We start from the raw sequence: 27487 nt of genomic DNA, 5'->3' as shown, positions 1-27487 counted from the left end.
TGCTTCCTGGGAGGAAATTGATGACAAACCTAGACAGCATCTTAAAAAGCAGAGACATCACCTTGCCGACAAAGGTCCGCATAGTCAAAGCTATGATTTTTCCAGTAGCGATATATGGAAGTGAGAACTGGACCATAAAGAAGGCTGACAGCCAAAGAACTTATGCTTTTGAATTGAGATTGATGCGGATGCTTCAAATGGTGCAGAACGCGGCAGCCAGACTCCTTAGTGGGGTGAGAAAATACCAGCATGTCTCTCCCACTCTGGCTGCCTTGCACTGGCTGCCCATTCGCTTCTGCATTGACTTCGAAGTGTTGATGATGACATATAAAGCCCTAAATGGTTTAGGACCTCAATATCTGGCAGATCACCTTCTCCCACCTAGATCTACCTGAATCACTCGCCATAGCTAGAAGGGATGGTTGAGGGGCCTAACACCGAGAGAGGCCCGGAAAGAAAGAACAAGAAACTGGGCCTTCTTGGCAGTGGCCCCCCGGCTCTGGAATAGCCTTCCATCCGTGATCCGCCTGGCTCCCTCGTTGGGTGTTTTAAAGAGCCAATTAAAAACTTGGCTCTTCAGGCAGGCTTTCCCTCCTGTCGGTACTTGACTTTATTCTTACTATAATTTTCTGTTTTTCCCATCTTGAGCATTACTGACATTATTGTTTTGAATTGTTTTAACTGTTTTAGTTTATAATGTTTAATGGAACCCGCCCTGAGTAGACTCTATCTAAAAGGGCGGGATAGAAATCTAATAAATAAATAAATAAATAAATAAATAAATAAATAAATAAATAAATAAATAAATAAATAGACAGACAGACAGACAGACAGACAAACAAACAAACAAACAAATAGGTATCTATTTATCTAATCATCAGGGGAGGCTTTTCTCTTGGTCCCACCATCTTCACAGGTGTGCTTGGTGGAGACACAGGAGCGGGCCTTTTCAGTTGCTGTTTACAGACTCTGGAACTCCCTCCCACAGAAGGCTAGGCTGGCCCCATCTTTGCTGTCCTTCTGTAAGCAGGCAAAGTCCTTTTTCTTCAGGCAAGCTTCTTCTGAGTCACTAACTGTCTAGGAAACACTTTAAAATGGGATGATTTGTAATTCATTACTTCTAAATCTGTTTTTAGTAATGTCTTTACATAACATTTTAAATATAATGTCATTAATTACTTTTTAAAAAATAGAATAATTTATTGATGTAAGCCACTTCCCATCTGTTTTTAGGAGAAAAGTGGGATAAAAATATTTTAACTAAAATAGAATAAATAAAATTGGTACAGCCTACAAAATGGTAGGATTTAGTTTCTGGTCTTCTGCCACATAATTAGAAATATGATTAGAAAACAAACAAACAAACAAACAAAAAGAGACATTAAATTAGCTTAATTAAAGCAGATTATAGGACTAACTTAATTTTCATTACTCTAAATGTAGAAAGAAAAGAAGAAACACTCTCTGTTAAAATACAAGCAAGATGTTTACAATGTTTGTGTATGCAATGTATGTACCAGCAATGAATCTCCTTGGATCATTTTGGTGTGCAAGCCTAAATATAAATCTTTACTGGTATCCCAGGGAAACCCTTTGATAAATAAAGATTCTTTTCAGAAAGCTACTCTAATAATTTCACTAAAAGCATTACGGTCTTGGAACACCAAGATTTTAGAGGAGTGAGAACTTTTAATAAAAGATAATTGTATGCTTTCAAGTAATTTCCAATTTAGGGAAGTCCTTCTCATTCTTTTTTTATGTACACAATTTTCAAAAGTGGTTTATCAGTCCAGAAGTGGTTTACCATCTTCTGTAGGTGCTCTGGAATAATTTAGCATGCCCTAGACCTACATTGGCTTGGGCAAGTTGTGAGAATGGCTGATGGTAGGATTCTAAAGGATTTCCTGTAGGGAGAATTAGTGCAGGGAAATCGCCCCAGAGGGAGAATACAACTGCGATACAAGGATATCTGCAAGTGGGATCTGAAGGCCTTAGGAATGGACCTCAACAGATGGGAAACCCTGACCTCTGAGCGTTCAGCCTGGAGGCAGGCATTGCATCACGGCCTCTCCCAATTTGAAGAGACCTTGTCCAGCAGGCCGAGGCAAAGAGGAAGTCACAAAAGCAGCAAAACCAGGGAGCTGGACAGGGGACAGATTGGATTTGTCTTCAGTGTGGAAGAGACTGTCACTCTCGAATCGGCCTTCTCAGCCACACTGTTACAAGTCCTCCATACAGAGCACGTTACCATAGTCTTTCGAGACTGAAGGATGCCTAACCCCTAGGCCTCACAGGGGAGGCACACTGGAGGACTGAACTCCCAACCCTTGGCTCCAGTGATCCGTTTCAATGAGTTATCTGACCAATGAAGAACTTTTGGCCTCCAGTTATTTTTGACTACAGCTCATGCAATGCTTTATAGTTGGCAATACTGGATAGGCTAACAGAAATTGCAGGGTGAGGGGATCTAGTGGGCCAAAGATTCCCTAACCCTGAATTTGGACCAGGCCTGTAAGCCTGGTTTAGCTAGTTTCCCTTTCATATTCTGCTACTGTGAAGGACTTGTTGTCATTGCGGGCTGTCAAGTCACCCTTGGCTAACAGCAACCCCTTGAATAAGCAATATCCAACATGTGCTGTCCTCAACAGCCCTGCTCAGCTCCTGCAAACTCAAGCCTCTGGCTTCCTTTAGAGAGTCAATCCAACTCGTATTTGGTCTTCCTCTTTTTCCTGCTGCTTTCCACACTTCCCAGCATTATTGTCTTTTCTAGAGAATCTTGTCTTCTCATGATGCACCCAAAGGAGGACAGCCTCAGCTTCAACATTTTTGCCTCCAGAGATAGTTCAGGCTTGACTTGATATAGGACTCACATTTTCATCTTTCTGGCAGATCAGTATATCCACAAAGCAATCCTCCAGTCCCATATTTCAAATGAATCATTTTTTCCCTATGTGCTTTCTTAAATGTCCAGCTTTCACACCCATATGTGATTATTAGAAATGTAAGAGTGAGGATGATCTTGGCCTTGATTTCTAGTGACATATTCTTATAGTTGATGATCTTGTCTAGTTTCTTCATTGCTGCCCTTCCAAGTCTCGGTCTTCTTCTGATTTCTTGGCTATAGTCTTTCAGTCTTGACTTGCAGCAGTGAGGGACTAAATTCATGATCATCAACACACATTCACTAAAATATATTCGAATCAAAGCAAAACTTGTAGAGAGGTTTTTTTTTCTTTTCTGAATTGCTTCTCTGTATGTTTATTCATCATTACTAAAGTTTGACATTTTCTGTCCTAAATATCCAGAGATGCATATTCAAGTAATGTGCTTTGTACAGGACTACTTGCATATGAGCAAAATTGATTGGGTAGCCAAATATGTGGTGCCCTTGGCTTTCTCTGGCCACCTGTCAGGCATTTATCAAAATGACCTCTGGACAGAGAACACATGTATGTAGACCAGGCTTGTCCAACCTGTGGCCCAAGGGCCGCATGTGGCCCAGGTCAGCTCGTAATGTGGCCCAGTGCAATTTTTTATTTTTAAAGAAATTCCAAAGTTTCAAGTTACACTGCCGGTGCTTGCGGCCAGAATGTGGCCGGGGCATGTCACAACAGCAGAGGGGGAGAGAGGGAAGGAAGGAAGGAGCAGGAGGAGAGGGGAGAGAGGGGCTGTGTGACTGCATTGCACCATCCCCGGCCCCATAAAGCCGCCAGAGTCGAAGCTGACAGCCTCTGCTGTCTAAGATCGCAGCTGCCGGTAAGTGCGCTTGGAGCGGGGCTGCGGAGGAAGGCTAGGGCTGCCCCCCCCATGCAGCCCAAACCAAATGTATGTGCGGCCCAAACCAAATTTTCATCTTCTAATGTGGCCCAGGGAAGGTGAAAGGTTGGACACCCCTGATGTAGACGTATGATCTCTTCAGATTATTTCATAATTTGCAGTCCCATTCATTTTGAGTACAGTGGTGCCTCGCTTAACGAGCGCACCGCACAACAACGAAATCGCATAGCGATCCCTTTTTTGGGATCGCTAATGCAATCGCTCAACGTTTTTTAGATAGGGCAAAATTTGCTTTGCGAAGATCGGTAAACGTTTCGCTTACCGATCTTCGCAAAAACGAAGCCCCGACAATCAGCTGTTAGGCGGACAAAATGGCCACCGGAAGCCCGGAAATGGCCCAAAATGGCCGCGCGCAGTGTTTTTGCGCCCTTGTTAAGTGAGGGGAGGGCGCGAAAATGGCTGCCGGCCATTAAGAAGCATCGCTGAACGGTGAGTATTCGGCCCATTTGGAATTCCCTGCCCCGTTCAACAATGCTTCAGCATAGCGAAGGTTAATCTGGAACGGATTAACCTCGCTATGCGAGGCACCACTGTATATCTTTGCCATGTGCTTGGTGATTTCATATGGCATAAAAATCACCAATTCAATTCCAGTTTGGATATTTAAAAGTACCATTAGAAACTTGAGCATGGAACACTGTTTTGTTTTATGGAATTCATTGAATTACTAATTACTTTGTGGCAGTCATCTTGCCTTCATTATTAATCTCATGTGTGAAAGTAATTCATTGCACTATACATTCTTCATGTATTATATTGTGTGCAGGTTAGAAAAATGAAGGGAAGTATGCTACAATTCCTACAGGTGGCCAATTCTGACCTTGCACCTTGATTTGAAACGTTTGCTTTCATTTTCTAACTAACCACTCTCTCTCTCACTCTCACTCTCATTTATATATTGCCTCAGTAGTGCCACAGCATTATTTTGGGTGGTTAACAATGTATAAAAATACAACAAACAAAAGAAAAAGATACAGTACAATCATAAAAACATAAGAGTAAGCAGACAAGCAAATTAAATCTGCATTACGGCGTAATGGTACAGCAGGAAAAGAAGCAAAAAAAAACTCAAGTGAGGCTGCATTCAAAGGTCTCTCAGAAGAGCAGCATCTTCAGCAGCCTCTTACAAATGGAGAGGGAGGGGGCCAGGTGCAGCTTGATTGAGAACTCATTCCAAAAACTTGGTTACCACTGCTGAGAAGGCCCAACATCTTCTTGAAGATCTCCTGGCCTCCTTCGGAGTGGCCACATGGAATAGCATGGCGTGGGAGGATCTGGTGCTGTGGGAGGATGATCTTGGGAAAAAGACAGAGTCCCAAGTCATGGATGGTTTTGAAGATGAGTGTCAAAACTTTGAACCTGGCCCAGAATTCAATCACATCCAGATGAGCCAGGATGGGGGATGTGGTCAAATTTACTCATACCTGCCACCTGCCTCGCGGCCACATTCTAAACCTGCTGAAATCTCTGGGTCAACATCAAGGGAAGCCCTGTGTAGAGTGCATTATAGTAGTCAGTCCTAGAGATCACCAATGCACGCACCAACATTCTGAGAGCTTCCTTTTCTAGTTAGGAGTAGGGCCAGGCAATGAGCCTCGGTTGATTAGAAGCTGATATGGATACAGCTGTAATCTGGGAATCCCAAGACAGAGCTGGGCCAAGGAGAATGCCCAGGTTCCAGACCTGATGCTAAGTTTGGACATAATCTCCTTCATGCTAACCGGGGGGGGGGGGGGAGGTGGTTGTTCTGAAAGTTGAAGTCTGAAAAGCAGTTTCTCCAAGATCTGGTCTAAACAAAGCCCTGTTTTAACATCTATTTCAATTCTTGGGAAAACTCTCTCATGCATATTAACATATTAAAGAAAATACTGCCAAGTAGGTTAAAAAGTATCCACTCAGAAAAGAAAATACTACCAACTAGGTTAAAGTATCAAGAAGAACTAAACTGAGCACTCTTCTTTATTCTGTTCACATGCCTTATTGGCATTCAATCTTCTTGCTGTAACAGGAAAAACAGGCAAGCTTCCAATTCAGTTCAGCAACTGCTGACAACCTAAGTGATGATTGACATTTACACGCAGGAAAAAGAGACAGTAAAACCTCAGCAATCGGAGTCATCATTTTTCCAAGAGGATAAGTCTCAGAATTTGGGGATTCTGGGAGCTGTCCTCCAAAAAAGGAATGGATACTTTCCCAAGCTCTAGAAAACCTTGTATGGACACCAGAGATCTGTTATCTCTGAAAGAACAGAGGGAGACATGGGCTGAGGAGGATTAAACCATCCTTCTTACACACTATAAATTCCAATCCAGACAGGTTCTCCCTTGCACTTACTTCAGAATAAAGAAAATACACTTAGGGAACAGGGAACTAAACATTAGTAATCACAATTTCTGAGTCTTTGTTATTTATGGAGTGTCAGCTGTGTGTTTAATGCTGTATGTGTGGGGAGAAAACTACTTGATCCCGCCTCAGTGGAAAACTGTGCTGCCTAAAATAACTCAGTTTGGCAGCTATTCCTCGTGTGTAATCCCTTTTGACTTCCCCAAGAGTTACATATTAAGATGAGCTGTAAACATAGGATACTCTCATCCTGCTTACTGCAGTTTTCTGCCAGCTCTGTCTTCATTTGCTTCAATTGAGGATCAGGCTCATTGAGACTTGGACGTGGGGTATTGAATTTTTAAAGGAACAATAGTTTTTCTCAGACAATCCCCTTGCCAGACTATATCAATGATGGATAGCATAAAGTTAACCCGAGGCATGGATGGGCAACTACATGCAGTTCCTTGGCCTTTTTACAAGCTCCCAGCATCTGTTCCCACGACTGAATTCAACAGTATCATGAGCTGAAGATGACGACGGTGCTACATGTAGAACACACTGTGTTTTAGCCAAAAATCTACTTTCTGAACAATAAAAGGGTGCAGTCTATGGTACAATCCAGGTTACACTGTCCTCTAGACCTGCTGAACCTGCCAAGCCCTATGATAATAAATGGATGGATGAGGGTACTTTTGTGTTTTTTTTTATCACTAGGGCTCACAAGCTAGACAACACCGTTTCAGATCAGTGCCAATGCCCCTTTTCTCTTTAGCTCGTCTTCTATAATATGCACATAGTTGCCTATACACAATCACATACGCTTGCAAACAAACATTCAATCATGATGTATTTCTCACGTTATATCACATGTATTTCCTGTAGCTTCTTTACAAGCACTTGTATTGTGTTACAATGTCTGATTGCGCAAATACTTTGACAACTGTAAAATGGCACATTAAATTTCAAAGTCCAGTTAACTAAACCATAAAACAACTGTGTGTAGAGGCTATACTGCGGACCAGAGACGACCACTGTGGTGGATACAGCTGGCTCACCTGGGTCATTTTTGCAGCTTTAAGGTGAACTTTGAGCTCCCCACTTAATTTCTTTTTTAAAGATGGAGGGTAAAAAACAAACAAACCCCAATTTCCTTTCCTGGAGGTGGGTCACATTTTCTGCATTGGGAATTGTAATGGGGGTGGGGATTCCCTCAAGGCCCCCACCTGTCAAAAATGAAACAGGAAGTACCCAGATGGGCATTTCCTGTTTTCATTAAAAAGCAACAATAACCAGAAGTAGTCTTCACCATGCCTTATGTGGCCCATGACAGATACAAGCTTGAAGTAAAAAAAAAAAAAGCCTCCCAACCACCAGTTCCCCTGCCTTTGCTATATACGAGTACTGTACTCTTATTTTCCCTAAATTTCTTCCTTGTTTTGTCCCTCATGACCATGTTTTCCCAACTTGTAGAGACGATCTTGCCAGCCAGCAAACATGCCATTTCCCCTATGCCATGGGGCCCCCGGCAGCCATCTTTCTCTAGCCAAAAATTCCCACAATAAGGCCATGACCACTGCCGTATGTGGTACCCTTGCCAATCAAATTCCAGTTATCTTACATGCACAGTGCAGATGGGTTTTAACTTGCTGTGAAGGCACCTGTTGAGATGGAAGGTGTCCAAGTTCTAGCACAGAAATCAAAATTTCAGGATTCATACCCATCCCATCCCTACAGACGAATCTTGCTCACTGAGTGGGCAACTGCCTTTGGTGGATACAGACAGTGGTCCTATTTCCCAAAACACCACTTGCTCGCGCGCAAAGCAAAGCAAAAGCTCCTCTTCCTTTAACTTTGCCTGACAAACTCTTGCCTCCAGCATGACCCAGGACAGTACCACTATCGTTGACCGAAGTGAATTCCTCAGGCAGCATACACTGGTGACACGCAGCTACAGGACAGAGCTGCTTGTGCCATATATACTGTTTCCTGCTACCCCCATAGTTGCTCCCATATATAGTGAAGGATGATGTGACACCACCAGCATCATAGGAATATTTGATTCCCAGTCTGGTTATCATTTGAATGTATGTACAATGGAGAGGAGCACATTACTGAAGTTTGCATCCAAGATCATACATACATACATACATACACACACCCACATTACCTACCTACCTACCTACCTACCTACCTACCTACCTACCTACCTACCTACCTACCTACCTACCTACCTACCTACCTACCTACCTACCTACCTACCTACCTACCTACATACATACATACATACATACATACATACATACATACATGGAATGTACACACAAACACAGTTCATGTGCTATGAAACCTTTAAAGGAAAGAGTAATCAAACTACACATACTTTCATTTTTACACAGCTATAGAGATTAATGTTCTTTTCCATAATTACATCATAAATCCATGGTTTTTATGAAGTTTTAAAATTGCATTTCAACTGTTTTAAACTGCTTTGGCCAGAAAAGCTTTGGCAGGTTGCAGCCTCAACTCTGTTCTGAAAAATTAATAGAAATCAGTCAAACCTTTTCTGAATTAACTACACTGCTCTGTACAATTGCTTTGTATAAAGCTTTAAACATGCACATGCCCGGGAAGTTTATACGTCAGAAATGCAATTCCTTATCTCTTCTTTTAAAACTGCTATTAAAGAATAAAAAAGTTTGTCTTGAATTTTGGGTGGAGGATTTAATTAGCAATATATACAAAATTATGTGAGGTCTTCTCGATCGAGAAGACACTGAGATGTAAAAAACAAATAATTGTAAGCAAGTATGTAACACGATGTCTGATAAGCACAAACAATGTAGATAGATTGGAAAATTAATAAAAAAATGTTTAAAAAAATTATGTGAGGCATTTCTGACAAAAAAGATACAAATATATCACTGATGATCATTCACATGTAATTTAAAATATGTTACTGTGCATAGGTATTTATTAATTATCACATTAATGTCTGCTTACTAATATCAATTAATATTAACAGTTTCAGTAAAACTTCATTTTATTTCAATTGGATAAATTTTAACATTCTATATTTCAAATGTGAGAGATTTGAGTCTCAGCAGTAGGCAATGTCCTAGGAGACAATCTGTATGGTGGTCAGAGTTCAACCTGTTTTATTAAAAACAAAAACTTCTGAAGAATTTAGAAAAGAATATCAGTTCTAAGGTTACAGGAATTCCTGTGAATTGTATCCTGAGTAGTGCATAACAGCAATAAAAAAGTTCATATTTCGAAGCTAGCTGGCATTTAGAAATGGGCCATGCAGTAAATAAACCTGAACATCCTATTTATTTATGTCAGAAGCCCTCAGATGGCCGATGATGTGGCTACATAAAGTAGCCCAGGATGATCAAGCTCTAGACCACTGGTTCTTAACCTTGGGTTACTCAGGAGTTTTGGACTGCAACTCCCAGAAGCCTTCACTACCAACTGTGCTGGCTGGGGTTTCTGGGAGTCGCAGTTCAAAAACATCCGAGTAACAAAGGTTAAGAACCACTGCTCTAGACAATGGAAGGCCATTTTCTGGCCCCATGATCCTCCGGAAGCTGTACCAGACCCTGCAGTTTTCTAAAAGCTGGACTGATGTACTGATTTTAGTTTAACAAGGTGTGGACCCTCAAGGCCTTGTTTCAGGGAAGAATCATGTTCTTTAAAGACACAGTTTGCCTGTTTTGGATGACAAGAGTTCAAAAACTGGGGCGAACAATTGGAAGAGTTCAAGAGGGGTTGTTTAACTACAACCTGCTAGCAAGACCAAGGAGGGCCTGAGAACTTCAGAATACAGCACTGGTTACAACTAGAATGCTCACACTGGAAGAAAATCAAGTTACTAATATATGAGTTACATAGTAGGTTTATTTCCTAATCTGAAAATAATGTATTAAATACTGTAGTCTGCTAAAATGCTCAGCCATGTTCAATTAAAGCATGGGGTAGAATGGGGAAGAGAGTCTGAACTGATTTACACAGGGTCCTGTTTAATAATGTGGTCTTCTATGAAATGCTTAGGCTGCCATAGGAAGTTTGTTCTCACTAAGGAGAGCAACATTTGCTTCAAGAGGCTGAAGTTTCCTTTGGCTCTCTTAGAAGTTAAATCTTAATACTCCAAAACAAAAGCACTTGTTAGTTATTAAACTCTGATTTGGAATAGCTGAATTCATACCGTATTTGCCGGTGTATAAGACGACCCCCTCAACATTTCCACTCAAAATATAGAGTTTGCTATATACTCGCTGTATAAGACTACCCCCTCTTCCACACACCTTCCACACACCAAATAAAAAGTGCTATTCATTGTCACCATTGTATGGCCGCAGCATGACCACAGCGCCTCCGGCCCTCCCCTGCATCTCCCTGTGACCGGCACTAGTGCGCAAGTGCGCATGTGTGAGCTCTGCGTAGACAAGGGGCGGGCCGGAGCGCCACTGCTTCCCGCCGAGCAGAAGGGGCCGGTCACGTCAAAAAGGCTGGCACCCCTGTCTCGCTGCTGTTGCTCGCCGCGGCCGCGCTGGATACCATGCAATACTGGACAGTATGTAGAATGAGGTGGGCAGGCATCAGGAGGCTACTATGGGCACCGGGTGAGCATCGGAAGGCCACTATGGGCAGCTATGTCTATCCCAACTGAAGTGCACCCGGCGTATAAGACGACCCCTCCCCACTTGGAGGCATGTTTTTCAGGGCAAAAAAGTAGTCTTATACACCAGCAAATACAGTACTTAATTGCTGGGGGTTAAACAGTCACCAGGAGGAAGTATGATATACAGTATCTAGAAAAGAAAAGAACATCAATCTAAGTTTCTGCCATTTATGAGAACTCAAGGTAACTCAATGATATTTTACAAAACACAAGAGCTGAATTTCTATTCCCTCTAGGTTACAAAGAGGTCAGCATCTAATACGCACACAAATCTGAATGCAAACACATTTTGAGGACATCTTGACATACCGTAATAGATAGATATGGACAAATTCGAATAGGTAAACTAAAATATTTTTTAGAAGAATTTTTTGAATAGAATGGAGGAAAGGAATACATTTAGAGACATCCTTTGATGAAGTCCTCCTAAAAAGCTCAGGACAGCTCAGTTTCTTTCAGGTATTACACTGTCAACTATAAGATGTTCCTAGCAGTAAAACAACAATGGCACAATGCACCTCAGAACAGCTGAAGAGCTTATAACAAACAAAGTGTGATAAAAAAAAATTGGTGTTCTTTTGTATCATTAGTTCAAACTCATGGACTAAAAAGGAGGGAAGAACAGTCCATTAGCATACATGAAGAAAAAAGAATATGTGACATTCTGGAAGCCAAATGTGGGTTTGAAGAAGTACTGCATTATTTGCTCCAAACCAGGAGCAGATTTTATGTCAATTGTAATGCTGGTATTTCAGCAAATAAAAGACAGTATGTATCAATACCTCATGGGGCTGTACATGCTGAAGTTTAAAAAGCCCCCTCTTCTTACCAACAATAGATAATAGACACTGCAAGTGGTACTGGCAAACTTCTTTTAGGATAACAGTATATTGCAATGTAGAACAAAATTAGACCATGTGAGAATTGAGATAAATTTTACCTTGACAAAGCCAACAAAAGAAACCCTAGGCTGGAAGTAGAGACAGGGCCACTGCTTATTGTGGCTACTGAAAAGTAACAAAAGCTGCTGGATGGCAAAATGCAAAAACTCCTAACTGTGCAGTAAGATTCTTAAAAAGAAAAACTATACAATATGTTTCTTCATGTCCAAAGGTCAGGGCAAGAGGAAGCTGTTTCTAATCATGGATATCAAGTACAAGGTCAAAAAAAATGTTCTTTCTTCTTTCAGGATGTTCTTAGAATTAGATCTGCAGATAATTTTGGGGAAAATAATCTGTACAGATATGGGACAAGTCAAGAATATTCTACTTGCCCTTTTCATTCAAATGACAAAGATTGAGAGACCATTCCTGCTCAATGTCAGAAGTGGCGTGTAAATTGAGGAAACAACCCAAAGTTCATTGTAGTGTCCAAAGCACAATTAAAAGAGATTTCCATCTACAAAATACAGGAGTAATTAGAAAAGTGGCTACAAGATTCAAAACTGAACTCCTCAGAGCAATTAGCAATAGAACTCTACATCTAATCCAACCTCATTGTTATGAAGGGGTGAATTACATTTGCCAGCCAGGTCTGAATTGGAAAGACAGAGTATCAGCTTTCCCTTGAGGCGAAAGTGATGGACGCTGAGCTGCTATGATCCCTTGAAGTTAAAAGTGATGAGCCTAGGAAGAGCACACCAAAGCTGTCATCCTGATTAATCAGCGGAGGCTAATCCTCAACAATGACAGATGTTCTTGTAAGCCAAAAACCCCTGAGCCCGCTGACCCTTATTACTTCAGGCTCAGCTTCTGTACCCTAAGAATCAGTCCCTATAGACCCCAAGTACTGGCACCAATATGAATCAGAGAAGAAACAGAGCTGGCTTCAACCTTGTGTGCTTAGCCTCTAAAATAACAGCTTCCATGGATGCAAGCCACCCAGAGGGCTTCACTTTTATGGAAGTCCATTTCTGTAATTTTTAACAGGGAGACTAGACTGACTTCCCTGTTGTGTTAAAAAAAAGTCTTCCTTTTCCAGTCCTTTCGAAATTTTAACAGTCTGAACTCTGCAGTCAGGCTCTCACTTTGGGGCAAAGCTGGATATTGCCTTAGATTTTAGCATGCGAAAGATCTAGAGCTCAGAACTAGGATATGTTACTTTTTGGATTAAAACTCCCAGAATTCCCACCTTACATCCAGACATTCCCAGCCACTATGGTCAATGCTATGATGTAATCAATAAAGTAACTTTGGGTCTTCAAGTCCACTAAACCTTTAAAAGCTCTGAACTACAGTCATAAATGCACATTCTAGGCAGTAACAGTGCAGTTTACTTCTGAGTAAAATGTGCAGGACTGGACTGCACACAAGAAGGGGAAAGATGCAACAGAAGCCATTAAATTCTGACAAGGTACCTCTTTGGGACAGTTATGAGAAGTTTCTTACTGCCAGTCTTATTCTTGCCTTTTGAGAACAAGTAAAACCACTTGAGTGTGCTCCCAGGAATGTCTGTCAAATCACACAGTCACAAAGCCAACACTTCACAATCATCAGTATCAAAGGCAGCCGAAAGGACTAGCAGGATAAACAAGGTATAATATATACTACTGCTCTCCAGGCAGGGATTGTCTGCCAAGCCACAAAGTGGGAACAGTGCCCTGCTTAGGTAAAAACCCTGTCAGGAACACAGAAAGCCAGTACTATTTTTATGTACCTGTTACACTGGCTGTTCAACAAATTAAATCAACAATGTAGTTTCAGATGCTCTGTTATATATGAATATGGCACATCAGAAGCAGTCACTGGACCCTTCCTTAAAAATAAATAGATAAAAATTTCATCCACAGATGCAACCAAAACAGAGGCATTGATTAACCCAGAAAACCGGTGTCCCAGATATTTCTAGACAGAATCTCATCAGCCTATAATGAATTACATCTATGATGCAACTGGTTGCTTCTAGCTCTCCCTTGCCCTGGATAACAACTGAAACTTACCTAAAATAAAGTGATAGGCTATTGGGGAACATACATGCTTATTTCTAATAGGGTAAAACTCAATCGTGATGGCTTTTCTACTTTATTTCACTAAGGAATTGCTTGTATGACATAATATCTGGCATACCGTTTGCAGTATTCACCATGGCAGACAGGTCGAACTTTGTAGAAGGGGTGGTAGTCAAGGTAGGGCATGGAAACACTTCGAACATCTATAATCCAGTTTCATATGCAGGCCTCCAGCTCATGAAAATGAAGTATTAAGTAAGCGGGATTTCACCACTTCAGAAAAAACACATGAGTCAGGCTGAGCTTTGAGAGTCAAGTTGATAAGGATACTAAGTAGAACCACAAAAAACATATGGCTGATTTTGGTGTTGAAGCAGCAAATATTCAGCTGGATGCTAAAGTATGTTTTTGTCAGACAACAGCTGGAAGGCAGAGAGTAAATAAGAAACAACGACTTCTTGGCTGTCTGTCTTGGCATTCCTGGCCACATGGACAAGTCTTTTGTTATATCTCTAAATCAATACCTCCTTCTGGGTTTTAATGGCCCTATTTTTGCTGGCATCACTGCTTCTGTGCTGGGAAGCACAGACAGCAGTTATAATGGACGCTCTAGGAAAGAGAGTTCATCCTAGTATGCTACATTTGCTCCAGAACACTGGCTTCTAGGAAAAGATGGTGGCCTAGAAGGCCCCAACTCTTTCATCCAGCTCAGACACCAGCATCTCATTTTGAGTCTACCACCCATCGCTGATAGTACTTAGAAATATGAAAATACTGAAAATACTGCCGTTTTACAGTACCCACCTAAGATTTTATATGCACTTTTAAAAAGTTATTTTAAAAAGCTTTGAAAATTGCATTGACTTATTCTTTATCAGTAATGTCCTTGGGTGCCATTCCAGGACCTTGTGTTTGTGTAGACTTCTAAATCGCCCCTTGAAAACTGATGATGGCACAGTGTCTATAAAGGAAAGTGCTGCAGAGGTGGCAGTTGGTCATTTGAGACTCAAGCTGCATCCAGACAACATTATCAATCTAAGTAGATCCCCTACAGTGAGCAGCAATCCATTCTCAAGTCAGACATTGCCTTTGGGAATACTGTACATGAACAATGAAGACATATCATGGAGATAACACTGCCTGTATCATTCATACCTCAGTTCTCTCACTGGCCATGCAACCACAAGGGTAGCACCTGGTAGGTACAGCTCATGGCTATTCAAAAGCCACTGATTTAAAAATGGCACACAACTGCAGCTTCAACTGCTCAGCTGCTGCTACTGTACAGAAGGTGGGGTAAATGACCTGTCGATCACCAGCCAAATTCTGACACCCTACCACCACCAAAAGAGTTTGGCTGAGAGGGCAAGTGAGCAGCAGGAGTTCACATTCCCTTGCCCTCCCTAAACATCGTACTCCTCTGTTAGTACTATCTTTGTTTTTCATCTGTAGTCATATAGTTCTTAATAGAGAGCAATAGTTCTTATTAGCCACTTGATCCTTTCTCTCTTAAGTCTGGGTTAGAATCAATCTGTAAGCACAAAATCCAGACTAAATTAAGATGATGACAAGGCATTTAATGAACAAAGGTGAGAAACTGGGTATTTAACTTTGCATCAATATGCAAAATGACTATCCACCTTCTAATTTTTAAAATTAGAAAAGAAGGTAAAGGATGGGAAAATTTTTATGGGTCACAACAGGACTTGGTCCACATGAAAAGACTCCCTGGAAAAAACCCTGATGTTGGGAAACTGTGAAGGCAAGAGGAGAAGGGAACGACAGAGGACGAGATGATTGGACAGTATCATCAGAGCTACCACCATGAATTTGACCGAACTCTGGGAGGCAGTGGAAGAGAGGAGGGCCTGGCATGCTCTGGTCCATGGAGTCAGGAAGAGTCCGACAGGACTTAACAACTAAACAACAACAATCCATTCTGATTCTCCTGTAAGGAGTGGAAAGGGGAATAAGAACAAACAGAAAACATTGTTTTCCAGGTCACAAGATGTTCTTTGAATAGAAGGATCAGGTGAAGAGGGGTTAAAATACAGAATGATAGAATTCATACCACAGAATCGAATTTTCAGAATGTTAAACATTTATACAACACATATATGTCTCTTAAAGCAATCCACATTAATTTTCTCTCTGTACACATTCCTGGTGCAATCCTAGCAATCAATATTGTAGAAAGATAAAGAATATACAGAATATAAATAGTTTTTCTAAGAGCCTCAAAGTCAAAATGGGGACTTTTTCTCCCCTGAAATTAAGAAAACTCTTATTAACTGCTCAGCATATTCCCATGTTTTTAGCTGTTAACTGAACTAGTTAAAAAATTATGGTAACCTCAAATATAAAAGCTTCTTCCCCTTTCTTTTACAGGTTCCTTCCTCCTGTTTGTAAGGAATGACCAGTTTGGATAAGAAGCCATTATGTTAAAATAAGCTACTAAAATTAAATTTGCATAAATTAAGTAGGAAGAGACACATTTTCCATAGACAGCATTTCATGTGACTGAGGATCAAACAGAGTTGCGCAGATGAAACAAAAGGGAGGCATGGATCTCCTTCTTTTAGCAAAATGGGCTATAAATTGCTCCCCTTTCAAAGGCAATGGAAGTGATGACAGGTTTGACAGAGTGCCCACAGTAACTGGAGCACCTTTATGGAGCAAACTTCTTTTCTCCTTCAGAGTTGTTGTTCAGCTTCATTCCTTGTCAATGCACTGAAAAGCATTCCTTCTTCAGCAATATTCAGCAAAACTGCCCTGTAATCTATGCACCAAAGTAAGGAAGAAGATTGTTTTCACCCATTTCTCCCCTCATTTCGCTGCTGGATGTTGTTCTCATTTTTATGGGATTATTTTGAATCAAAAAATTACTTCGAGCATTCAGTTTTGATTCAGTCTTTCTCTTCAACCAAAATTGATAGGGCATTTCCAGCTTTGTTCTTAGTAAAGTCTTAGATAGCATAGAAGACAGGTAGTCGTGCAGCAACTCATATTATCTGTAAGATGAATCTCTCTCTATAGCAATAGCTTTGAATAAATCTCTGAGAGTGCCTTTTTCAAGGAGAAAACCGGCTCTGTTCATGGTAATGGGTGGTTAAACAAACTCCCCCCCCCCCCCCCCCCCCGTCAAGTCTAAGCAGTTATTCCTCTCAGGTCAGAAAGTTTTCAACTATTCCACTGTAGGACATGGCTTACTGTTGCTATGTTGTCAATGACAGAATGAGCAAAAAGAAAACAACATAAAGCAGATCAAAGGAATATTTCCTGCTATCATTTCAGTCACAGAAGCTTCTTTAAAAACACATTAAGAACATTTAAGGCTGTTATATATTAGGCAGTCTTTTTTTTTTTTTTTTTAGGATTCAGGAGAAGCATATTTGTGGTGAAAATGCAACTTTTATATTAATTGGGATTTGGAAATGCTTGGAATGACATTAAATCTGTTTTTAGCCCAAAGACATCCTTCCACTGCGGTCAACTACTGTGGACAAAAATGTGTTAGAAACAAGAAACCACAGAATAATCATCCAAATTTTTTAAAATGTAACCCTAATCATTTTGGAAATAGAAACAAATTTAATTTTTGCATGCCTATTCTTTAAGGAGTGCTCTAAACTGGTGCTTCTCTGTAGCTAGGATTAGGACCATAAGTAAGAGGCCTCTAGATAAGCCAATTTATAGACCAACAGGGAGGTGCCGAAACCAAACAAATGAAGGAATGGTGACGGAAGACTATTAAGAGTAAAAAGTCTTCAACAAGGGAAAGAAAAGCATGAGGAAACTAAGGCAACAGGTAATAAATCAGGTGGAAAGTCAGTTTGGATATGGAGAGAAGAGGATTTACAGATGTGCGAGGTTATTGTAACAACCTCTATAGGTTGATACTCGGATGAATTTTGACATGATTGTCAGTGATTTGATTCCATTCTGGAATTAACCCTTAACTGGGATAAGTGCCAGATGTAGCAAACATGGGCTTCTGATTTTATCCCTAGAGGGTTGCAAAGTTCTATAGGACTCCTAGGGAGGATAAAGCATGCACTATCTGATATGTATGACATAAGAACATGAGTTTGTCAAATTTGTTACATGTTTTAAAAGCAAAGGTACATCTTCTTAGATATTAATGCATTTAATAAAACAAAACCTATGCAATAAATATAAGATAAATGTAATACTATCATGAAACAAGCAAGGTCCAATTAACCCCCCCCCCCCCAGTTACACAGTAGTAATTTGCAACAAGAGAACACTAACCATCACTGTTAGCATTATACTTGCTGCAGCCTAGAGGGGGCAAAATCTTTTCACCGGTTTGGATAGTCCTCTGCTGTTTCCCTCATCTTTCCTCCTGAATAGACCACCAGCAGCAAAGGGAAGATACTGTGCAACGAGATGGGAGACCACTGTTCTGACCATTGGTGCTGGTCTTACTGCCCTAAGTGACAGGCATGGCAGGAGGAGGTTAACATCTCGTTCTCCAGACCCTGATGCTCTTATCTAGCTCACATAGCCCTGTGGCTTTAAAAAAAATAGATAAATGAAAACATGGCAAGGTCCGACAACAGGTCTAATGCATAGATATTCTTCATAGTATGCAGTTGTTCCTCTGTTGTATTCCATGTCTGAAACCCTTCAAAGTTACGCATTAAAAATGCTTTATTTTATCTTATTTTTTAAATATTACTTTGTTTCTTTTCACTAAACGAAATTCTGTTGCTTAGCATAGTAATGGAGATGTAGTCATTCGCCTCCTCTGTAAATTCCAATTGATCCAAATTGACCTACTCAATCCTCATTGTACTTTAGTATAGCAAGGCACAGTTAGAATAGTCCTATTTGAATCAATGGAACTTGCAAAGAAGTTAACTCACCAAATTCACATTGATTCAACAGGCCTAGTCTCATGCAGTTTACCGTGCTCAGCAACAGGATTTGGGCCACAGATATTACTCAACAGAAATGTCTTATCTATTTTCCAGAACAGAAATATTCTGTTATAATTCACCACTTGTCTTCCTGTCTAAAGAGAAAATGCCATCACCTCTGGCTCCATGCTGTGCTAGCTTATTAGGACGACTGGACCAAGATTATTTTGCTACTGGAAACAGAAATGCAAGCACTTCATGCCACCCTCTTCTCAAGATGTATATTACTCTGCATTTCTAAATTATTCTGGCACAGAAGGCAGACATTCCTTCAAGTACAATAAACACACAAAAATAAATTAACTACCGACTTACTGTCTTTGTATGATACCCAAAATACAGTAAGCTGCTTGAGCTGGCTATCCCCTCCACCTGAGCCAGGTTAATGTCAGAGGTACAGATTTTCACTTGATATAAGCAGAAAACACAAGTTGATCTCATAATTAAAATAACACAAAGCTCTCCAAAATCCTGTAAGAAATGCCTTAAACTAGTAGGCATCTAACAAGCAGAAACATTATCAGTTTTTTTAAGTACTAGAAAATGAGACAAATAGTAAAGGCAGTACGTAGAAATGTTATTCGTAGTTTCAAATATTGTCTTTTAATAATGTTAACCACTGTTGGATACTCATTATTTTCAACTTCAAATACTGTCTTCCAATGTTTCAAGCCACCATGAGTCTTTTTCAAGGAGAAAGGCGGGGTAAAAGGTATTTTAAATAACTAAAATAAAAAACAGGGAACTACGACACTGCGGTTCTGACTCCAGCTTTGAATTTCATTTTGCCATTAGCTCAGTGTCATTGCTGTCTAAGCCTCAGTTTCCATATCTGCAATACAGAGGGCAAGATACCAACAACATCTTAATTTACAGAATGGGTGAGTAATTGGGATCTCTAGACATTGTTGAATGTCTAGAGAAGTTCATGAAGAAGGTGAATAAACGAGGCGTCGTGCATGGCATTGGTGGAAGACACAAGGGAGGCTGATTATCTGAGTTGTTTGGAGGCTTCTTTGAGGTCTGTGGCTTTTTGCTTGCACTACATGGTCTAGGAGGAGGGGACTACAGTTGACAGAAAATGACCTACTGACTTGGTTGTGGGAACATCTGGCTCCTTCACTAATTCCTTCTGCTGTACAGCTATTAAAGCTGTACCTTTTTTCACATTTGCCTATCCTAAGTAGAAAACGCCAGCTGAAGTTCAATGCACTCCACCAAAGGATACAAACTCATCTTCAGATGCCATCAACATATGATGAACTTGGCCTGGTGAGCAAGCTGGGTGGCAAACTTGCTGTTAGGCAACCTCTTGCGTGTGGCTTTGCTATTTACCTTCCTCCCACTTGTACGGATATACACTGTTCAAGCTTTGCACTATCATCTGACTAAATGGCACATCAGCTTCTGGAAGCTGCTTTGTCACCCCTTGTTTCTTTCATTCTGAACTTGTTTTCAACATTGCATGAAAGCACTTGCTGATAAACAAAGTCAAGATCCTTTTCCAGAGTACAGTACCTGCTGTTGAACACTGTGATAAGAAAAAGCTAATCCAAACAGCAGGTTAATCTAGGGTAATTCTTCCTATCACATCCAGTCAGCACAGTCTCCAGTCTCTGTTTATCTTTTTGACTATGGCTCCAGCCATATCGTTTTAAAATTCTGATTCCTATTGTACTGGTGATGTTTCCAAAAGCATGCCAATTCAGTGGTGCAACCACCTTTCTATCCATAGAGTTGCAGCAATAAGTATGTTAAGGATAAGAAGGCTGTGTAAACTCAATTAAAGGAAGTATAAAGCTAAAGGAAGGAGAATATTTCTGGTTTCTGAACTTAAAAAAAACATTTGTTACTCTGCTCTCTTCTATAAGCATTGCTGATCTTGTATTTTTTACTGTAGAAACTTCTCTAGTCACTATTTTGTTTTGTTTTATTATTTATTCATTCGATTTCTGCTTTTAATTCCACAAAGTCTCCTCCTGATGAGTGTCTATAAATAATAACTGAACTATCTGAAGAAGCTGAATCTTTTAAAAGTACAACATAAAAAGCAGCATCAAATCAAACACAAAGCAGAGTTCAAAACCAATTTACCAGGATTGATTTGTTTTAAATAAAATTCATTTAATTCACAACTTAAATCATGATTTAAGTTTTTAAAAATCAGACTTTTAATGATTTAAATAAAAATTGATTTGTAAAATTTAAATTGTGATTTAAAGCAATTTGGTTTTTTAAAATCATAGATTTTATCCACCTTGAGACTTGCTATGTCCAAGTAGTTTTACCAAAGAAATTTGACTTCACCTTTGTGAAACACTCTCACTTAGACATGGTTCAAAAATAAACTACAGGATGTCGTAACCATCATCGTTCATCCAGTTTGGCCATTAATGAAGCAAGAAGAAGTGAATTAGGAAATACGACAGAAGAAGGATGGGAAGGAAGAATATGTTGAGTCTAAGATTAGTTTCACAATAGTATTCAAAACGGAGCAATGTATCATAATATCCCATTCCTGCATATTAAACAGATTGGCTTGGATCCAAAGGTGGTGTTACCAAAGAGGAAAAGAATGTCACTCATCTAGTGCTGGATCCCCAATTTTCAACAAATGCCCCTACCTATGGCAACCCCCTGCACAGGACAAAAAACTCCTCCTGATGGCTTGGCATAATCCATCACATCACAGAATTCAGTGTGGAGGGCTGCAATGATTACGAGGGAGTCGGCAGAAAGTGAGGCCTACTTTTGTGCAGGCAAAAGTTCTTTAACAACTATTCTCCTTGTTTAAGAAACTAAGCAAAGTCTAGTTCTTTATTTTAGTCTATATTTGCTTATTTTGTTATAAACCCATCCCAGATTGCATAAAGCAGAATGATGTGGTGGTTTTTTTTTTTTTTTTTGCTATACCATAGTTTAGATGAATGACTCCTTGGAATCAGTGACTGGAAACTGTACACATGATTTGTACAAATTTCCACAATATAGTTTCTCTTTCTATATTACCAGGAGCTTCATTAACATTTTTGTCTCTACCCCAGCTGAGGGCTATACATGAGCCGAAACAAACTCTGTGTAAGCATCCTGAACAGCCTGAGGAACTGCTACAAAAACATTTCTGGATGTGTGATTCTTCACCTCAGTTCATCCAATAAAGCTGGAAACACATGGAATTGTAAGGGAAATGGAAATTTCATGAATCAGCTCTTTGGAAGGAGAACCCAGCAGTAGCTTCTGTGCCTCCCTGCTCTGCCTTCCTTGTTGAACAACTGATGGTGATGTTTCAGCCTTTTCTGTGTGTTTTTTTTAAATCTGCTCAATATGTGAAGATGAAAACATTTTTACTCTCGCATTTTGGCTATATATTCTGCTACTTTTTCACACAAGAACAGGTGTAAGTTAATTTTAACATAGTTTCCCCCCTCTGGTGCAGCTACTGAGTCATCTTCTTGAATGAGTGCTCAGTTTTTTTCCCTTGAATCAGTGATTACTTTGAGATACTTCGCAAATTCCATTTGATATTTGGCATGCTGTTTCCTTCCTTCCTTCCTTCCTTCCTTCCTTCCTTCCGTCTGTCTTGACGTACCCATTCATTAACTTGCATGTTCAGAAAAAGCAGTGCATGTTTAAATGGAAGTTGGAATGGTTGTTGTAATATTGTAAGTTGGAATATTGCTCCTTCCCATGGGAATAAAAATACAAGAGTTTTGAAAGTTATCATGGCCAAAGAGATAACTACCTAATTTCTTTTCTGCATTTGGAAAGACACAGGAAAAGTGTTAGAAATGTTCTTTCTCCTATATGTATTCTAACATGGAATATATTTTTAATGAATGCATGGAACTTGTTTCCAGTTTATTTATTTTAGGTGTGATAAATAGTAGCTCCGTAATACGAGTCCGAGGAGGTTTAAGGGTAGCTTATGCCATAATAAAAGCAGAAATATATGAAATATATTTGAATTCATCCTATGAATATTATTAAGAAAGCATAGTCTCAAGCAAAATACTAATAATAACAAAAAAATGAGCAGCAGTGTTATTAATACCTGTCCCCAGACACTTGTTGAAGCAATTTTTGAAGAATTTTTATACTTTTCCTAAAAGCCACAACAGACTAGAAACCATAAACTTTCCTGGGTCTTACAGTATGGGTACTTGTATTGAGAGGCTTTTTGCTTCTTACTCACAAAATAAGGCACAGCTGACCTAGCAGCAGCAGGAGGGGAGCAGGGAGCGAAGCTCCACCTCCTGTCAGCTCATACTGACTATGGAGGATGGTCTCTCTACCTGTGTCTTACAATATAGGTGGATTTGTGTGACCCATTTAGGATGTCAATAGTAAAAAAACAACTGACTCCTGCCAAGAAACAAATCAGGAGCCAGCAAAATTAAATCATAACTAATTGATATGTTCCTGTTTGGTCACTCCCATTGATAAATGGACTGCCAAGTTCTAAACTAACTGCAGATTCTAGTCTATTTTAAAAGGCTGTTCGGCATATAGAATGTTATTATAATCTAGCCTGAAGGTTACCGAGTCATGTAACACAGGGCCAAGCAGACATTACTTTAAAGACATTGCTGTTAGCTACAACATTTTTGTTGTTGTTTCCTCCTGTGTAAAGTCAAGGGCTGCAAGATGGCTTTGACTTCCATTTTTGCAATACTAGTAGCCAGAACAGTGGGCCCAATCCAGACAGATCTCTTAGCACAGGGGTCCACAACCCCTGGGACACAGACCAGTCCCGGTCCATGGCCTTGGAAAGACGGGGCTGCCGGGACAGATGAGCATCGAGCAGGAGGTGAATGGGGAGCGAAGCTCCACCTCCTGTCAGTGCACTCTTGTTAGATTCTAATGCCACTGTTGATCTGACAGGAGGTGGAGCTTCGCTCCCTGCTCCCCTCCTGCTGCTGCTAGGTCAGCTGTGCCTGTGGCTTTAGAATCTAATACCTGTGGGAGCCTGCGCTCCTATTAGGTTCTAAGCCGCTGCTGATCTAACAGAAGGCAGAGCTTCAACTGCAGCTCACCTCCTGCTCACTGCCCATCTATCCTGGAACAATACATGTAATGAGCTCGATTCAACGCTATCCTCCAACAACCTACTGCATAACAAGTATCCCCCCAGCCCTTGGGAGAATGGTCTTCAACTAAACTGGTTCCTGGTGTCAAAAAGGTTGGGGACCACTGCCTTAGCAGGAGGAAGGGTTAAAACTCTGCAAGCCCCTGTACTAGGGTCCAAATGCATCTCTCCCTCTGCACTTATTCTAAAGTAAAACAGAAAACAAACAGAGCTGTTAACAACATCTTTTTTAAAAAATCTGTCTTAGCCCAGGTCACCATTCTCAAGGAGTGTCTAATTTGATGAAAAGCACTCTTACCTATGGCTGTGATACTGAATGTCAGGAGCAAGACCAAGTCCAGGAACTCCCTTGTACTCCTCCTATGATAACTCTCAAACCACACACCTTCTCCTTACAGGGGAGTGCAATCCCATCCACCACAGGGGGGACACCAACTCTCAGATTAATCCAATCACTCACCATTACCATGTCTGTTCTCTCTGAACTGAGCTTCATCCCGTGCAACGCCTCGAAGCTTTCACTGTCTTTTGGTATGTTCTTCTAAATACTGTAATGTTATGATCTCATGTGCACCAAAGACTAGGAAATTACCTGTAGTTTAGGCCAGTCCTACCTCAATTTACTTTTTTCATACAGTTACAGGGTCATAAGAGGTATTTCAAGATACTTTGATACTGAAAGATGAAATAGCTTTCACTGAATATGGCAAGGAAAACTTTACTGATCGTACAATGTAAAATTCTGTTGGTACTTGTCTGAAAAAGAGAATTATCACTGGGCATAATATTCATTTCACAGTATAACCTGCTGACTGGACTCCAAGGAATCACTTTCATTAAATTTCTGCATTACTACTGCAGCTGAACAGAAAACAAAAAACACCCAAGCTTGTATGCATTTATTAAGGCAGCAAAGTCCAATAAAAGGTACTGCCTTACCTACTTCTGGTCTCTCTACCATCATCATCTAGGAAAACTCAAAATCAGTGAAACTGCAATGGTAACTCAAGTCACCTCAGATATAAATTTAACATATCTGAATCTCAAATGTTTTACACGGATGGTGGATAAACTTAACAGTAGTAACTGTGATTCTGCTAACTTGCTCAACAGTAGTGAACCACCTAAAAAGAAATTGCACTTTACCAAGAAACACCACATGCATGTGGCTTGGGGCTATGTTCATATGGTTAATAAAGAAACACTCTGTAGCATAAAAGAAACAGAGTCCCGAGACACATTTATTTAATGTGTTTTTCTTCCAATTAGCAGGGCTCCCAAAGTGATGTACAATAAAATACGTACAATTATTAATTATCATCTGAAGCAGCTCAATCATATGCATGTTAACTTAGAAATAAAGTTATGTGTGTCAGATCTTGAAGGAAATTCAAATAGGCCATATAGTTCAGACAGCCATTGACCACAAGCAAAATATCCATGCCAAAGCATGAACTGTATCTAGGTAATGATAGTGTGAACCAGTGGTTCCCAACCTTAGGTAATCTAGGTGTTCTTGGACTGCAATTCCCAGAAGCCTTCACCACCATCTGTGCTGGCCAGGGTTTCTGGAAGCTGCACTCCGAGGTTAACCAAGATTGGGAACCCACTGATATGAACCATCATCTCCATTTGAAACTATATGCAGTGACTATGTGGGACTCATCAACAATCTGGTCCATCTGACTCATGAGATAATTTATATTGCAAGATGGCTTTGATTGCTATTTTGCAATAATAGTTGCAGGAACATTGAGTCTAATCCAGACTTAAGGACATAATTGGCTAAACAATAAAGGGCTCAACCCAACAAAGAACTTGTTTCCTTTTTTAAGTATCAGGTTTTGCATAGCTCATAACAGAGATGCTCCTAACTTCCAAACAACATTTCTCCTATCATGCTTTATGCATTACCGACCCCCAATAGGCTCCTGCACCTTTTTTCCTCCAAAATCCCTTGGTTTATTCTTTGGTATTGCTCTCTACTGGAGGAAGGAGCTTTGTGCTATGGCACTTCCTAGGATTAACACCAATGGATCAACCATTTGAAAATAGCCCCTGCTCAGGCAACCAGATTAGCCAAAACAATCTTCTCAATAAATATCTTTAGTTCCAATGGTACTGCCTTTATTGCTTTTCTCTTTACCCCCTCCCTTTGCTTAAACCAGATTTGTCCCAGAGTAAGAAGATCTGATGTTAGGCAGTTGCAGCATCAGGCTGCAACTGGTGGAGGGAGTGTCATGGGTTGCACAGGGCCAGCAGCTGCCAGGCTGCCTGTCCCAAGTAAACAGAAGATGTTGCACATAGCCTTGTGGCCAAGTGGTGATGGTGGGAACAGGTGCAAATTCTCCAGGGAGACCATTGACTAGAAGTTGGTTTTGCTCCTTCCAGGCACTGCATCAATCACCACCCAGAAGGACTCTGCTTTATTTTAGATTCCTATTAGACAATGAAGACTGAAGCCCCTACAAATATAGCGAACTTTAGACACCAAGCAACACACAAGGAGATGGAACAAGGCGATAAGCATGATCAGGAAGAACCCCAAAATTCAGATTAGCTCGGCTGGACATCTAGCATCTACAAACAACTTGAAAGACGATGGCTTAGTTTTTACACATGGGTTGTTCAGTATAGTCTCTGATCTATACTGAGTAGTATCCAACAATCAATGTCTGATCATGAAAAAAAGGTATAATATCCTGGCAAACATCTGTTCCTCAATACACGCTTAAGAGTAGGCAAACTAAATATTTCTTTTTCTAGGTAATATTGTAGAAAGATTTTTTTTTAAAAAAAAAAAAGTCACTATACATTCTAGTTTTGCTGTTGTTTAAAACTCCTGGCATTCTACATAGTTCAGATAGAATTTCAATTTGTGCCCTATTTTCTTTTCACTTGACACAGAAACTGAAGTTGCCCTACTGACACAGTTAAGTATCATTTGAATAGTGCTGACATATGATCGTGGATTAAGTGGAGAGACAGAAAGCTGTGATACTTGTACTACCACTACTGTCACTCTAATAAATGTCATTAGGCTCTTTCAAAATCTTTGGAATAGAGATGTTGTTTTTTATTTGCACGTTGGAACAACCTATGAGCACAAAGAATATAGTGCTTTGTTCACAATACCTTTAGATCAGGGGTCTCAAACTCAATTTACCTGGGGGCCGCTGGAGGCAGAGTCTGGATGAGGCTGGGCCGCATCAGATTTTCCGCCAAGCGGAGCAAGAGCTCGAGGAGAGCCGGCGAGCAAGGCAAGGCTTTTTTGATTCTTGACAGCAGAGGATGCATGGGCATTTCAGGGGGGGCAGGCAAGGCGGGGGCCACATACTATCATCTGGTGGGCCGCAAATGGCCCCCGGGCCGCGTGTTTGAGACCCCTGCTTTAGATAGAGCAAACAGAAGGAAAACAAAGGGAAGTATTGTATATGTTGGAACTGCTCAGTCTCCTTTGTAGAAATAATGGAACAATACAAAATTAGGCATGCGGTCTGTAAGTTAAAACAAGAACAAGAGTTTGGAGTGTCTTTATTCAGACCACTAAAATGGTACAAAAGTGGCATATAAATGGCCTTAGCTTTTATGTTCAAGACTCTTCATCAGCTAAGATGGTACAAAAATTAGGGGACAGGGAATGAGATGAAGATATGTCCTGTGTACCC

General features: G+C 40.4%; 1 protein-coding gene across 10 annotated transcripts in view; it reads right to left on the bottom strand.

The window, feature by feature from the left end:
* SEMA6A (semaphorin 6A) overlaps positions 1-27487 on the bottom strand; it is a 193144-nt gene that overhangs the window by 131412 nt on the left and 34245 nt on the right. The window contains exon 1 of one of the 10 annotated variants that reach the window (XM_072992433.2): positions 26986-27004. The exons of the other annotated variants lie outside the window; for them this stretch is intronic. The gene's annotated coding sequence lies outside the window, so the exon portion shown is untranslated. Of the gene's footprint in view, positions 1-26985; positions 27005-27487 lie in introns of those variants that run through there. 10 annotated transcript variants of the gene reach the window in all.

This window comes from Pogona vitticeps, chromosome 2, assembly GCF_051106095.1.
Source record: "Pogona vitticeps strain Pit_001003342236 chromosome 2, PviZW2.1, whole genome shotgun sequence".
Classification (NCBI taxonomy): domain Eukaryota; kingdom Metazoa; phylum Chordata; class Lepidosauria; order Squamata; family Agamidae; genus Pogona; species Pogona vitticeps.
The sequence above is the reverse complement of the archived record's forward strand: the minus strand, read 5'-3'. Positions and strand labels throughout refer to the sequence as shown.